Below are 3,081 nucleotides of genomic sequence, written 5' to 3' on the forward strand. Positions count from 1 at the left end.
GTACCTATTATAAGAGAGGTACTGCACTAAAAATGGTCTAATTTCATACAATTAAAGACATATTTGCTTCGCTAGTTTATTAACACTCTTGTACACTGTTAGGATGTCACTCATTGTGTTTGAGTTAGTGCAGAATTTAAATGTCAGGAAACAAATTGGAGGCACAAAATGACATATGAGGCAAGCAATTTATTTCCTGGTTTGCTCTAGCACTGTCGATTAATGCCACACAAGATGTTCTCAGTGGGCACGCTAGAACAGTGCATGAACTTGAAATAAAAAGTCTACATGTGTATGAACCATGGATATTGCCTATTATTTTAGTCGTGGAGACAGCAACATAGATTAGTTGTTCCCAATATATGCAAAAAAGTTGAAGCGGAATTGCAGTAAGTGTATTATAGTTTGCTTGTTAATTTAACATAGTCCGTTCCTAACAACGTTATAGGAATGACTGTGTCTATTTCACACTCAGGATATCCACTTAATCCAACACAGTTGTCATAGTGTGTCACCCAGTACACATAATTCATCTGAATGAGAGTAATCAAGTACTACATGTGCAATAACTATCACTAGTAAGCCACAAAAAAATTACTGGAACAATAGAACTAAGAATTGGCTTTGAATCACTTGTTTTGGAGACAAGTTGTAAGTTACAGTGGAAGAGTGGCAATGGTTTTATGTCTCCATTATAGGGCAGACACACAAGGTAAACTAATCTAATTTATCACTACAAGCATTTTTCTTTTCTAATCTGTTGTGGTAGATAATAACAGAGGAAATATTCACTGTTTATACTGTTATGCATTCAATGCAATTGCAATGTGGCAGTCATACATAAATATATAAAACTTTGTGATCAAGATATAGACTAGTTTGTTCAAGATGCTACTCTCTGCAGTGTCTGGAGCTTATTGCCGCTCTCGATGGCTCAAGGTATTTGCTGGCACTGAAGAGTAAATATACCAACAATGGTACATATGTGTGAACAGATTTAGTACACATTATTAGGTATCCCAGGTGGTAATGTAAATGTGAAACTTTATCTGAACATTATTTGGGTTGACATTATGAACTGCACAATTGCCTTGGACCTGTGTAACTGGTTGTGATTCACCACATACTAATGCTTAGACTATGACAGCATTCAACTTCTCGGATACCTTCATACTTATGACCTGTCTGTCGACATCTTTGTATGCACCATATCACTGTGTGGACGTGTTACATTCATTTCTTAAGAGTAGAAATGTTTCGAGTATTTGTTATGGAATACGCACATCTTCGTGAGTGTTATCATTTGCAGGAAACGTAGTCTCAAAATAATGTAATGGTTATGAAATTTTTAGGATTTTTACGACCACATTTACAGTTGCACAGAGATGAGGCTGTGTATGTGTCAATTCATTCCCCACTCAATATAAAGTTGAATATCTTGATTACCAAATGAGGTATTGCTCCCATTTATATTTTAAATAATGTATCGACATCTCATCTACATTTCATACACAGTAAGGCATGAGATAATAAAAAAACAAATGCAATGTGTATCTAATATGCTTACATCTCTTTAAATGGATAGAAAAAATTGTGTTTTTCTTTAATTAATTAGATACAGCATTACAAATATGAGGAAAAACGAAAAGGAACGAAGTTCTTTATCTACAGAAGATATCTGGCAGCATAAAGGGCAGAGAACAGATCTTTCTCATTGAGTAAATTTCTTACCATTGCATGACGAGTTGTTCACAGTAGTCAAAACCGCATCTCTTAGTGCAGATACCAGCGTTAGATAGTAGTACAGCGACAACAAAGCTGCGCTCGGCACGGATTTCAAACCATACTTCAGTTTCTGTTAAAGATTAAAGAAAGATCAGAAACTCTCTCCATCCACACTACATGGAACTACTGTTTTGACACCAACATATAAAGTAACAGTATGACAGCACTGGGAACTACATATTAATGTCTCAAGCATTAAAGTGTAAGCTGAAATTAGATTCTAGAAGCATAAAAAAGCTGCTGTACCTAAGAATGGCATTTTAATAAATATTTGGTTTTATGTGACCTTCATAATCTATGGCTATTATTTACGTTACGCTCAGGAAGTAAATGAGCATTCATAAAATAATATATGTCGCCAGCCGCTTATTAGTTGGCTTCACATGGACTGTCGAATGATGTCACACATGGTGATAATTGTGGGTAAACGTGAACAGCGGATCGACCAAAAATACAATACCTACAGGAAACAGAATTGCGGATATCTCCAATTACATTACAGACAGAGCCAAAGACACTAACCATGACAGTACACAGTATATGAAACAACTGTGAAGAGGGAATGTAGTAACAGTACCTCAGAATGTTTGTGAATATAGCATACCTCATTCCTAACAACATTACACAAATGATGCACCTACAAAAAAATTCAGGACATTCAGTTAATCTAAAAAGTTTTATACTACCACATGTAATACTTGACATGTTAATGCTTGAACTAGTGAGGAAGGTTCCAATGCTGCATTTCACACTGAAGATTGAATAAACCAACAATGATACATAAATGAAGTAGGTTCGGGTTACTAGTGATAAGTATCCATGGTGGTCCCAGAACAGTGAAATTATACCTACAGAACTCATGTGGATGACATTGCTGAAGACAATTTTGTACATTCACAAAGACCTTACATGGAACTACAATTTGGAACTAACCTATATTTCAGTGATGTAACTGGAATGAGAACTAAGGTATTTGGGCATGAGATATTAAAATACGCAAATAACTGAAATGTACCTATTATAAGAGAGGTACTGCACTAAAAATGGTCTAATTTCATACAATTAAAGACATATTTGCTTCGCTAGTTTATTAACACTCTTGTACACTGTTAGGATGTCACTCATTGTGTTTGAGTTAGTGCAGAATTTAAATGTCAGGAAACAAATTGGAGGCACAAAATGACATATGAGGCAAGCAATTTATTTCCTGGTTTGCTCTAGCACTGTCGATTAATGCCACACAAGATGTTCTCAGTGGGCACGCTAGAACAGTGCATGAACTTGAAATAAAAAGTC

Source organism: Schistocerca gregaria, unplaced genomic scaffold (genome assembly GCF_023897955.1).
Source record: "Schistocerca gregaria isolate iqSchGreg1 unplaced genomic scaffold, iqSchGreg1.2 ptg000634l, whole genome shotgun sequence".
Taxonomy (NCBI): Eukaryota; Metazoa; Arthropoda; class Insecta; order Orthoptera; family Acrididae; genus Schistocerca; species Schistocerca gregaria.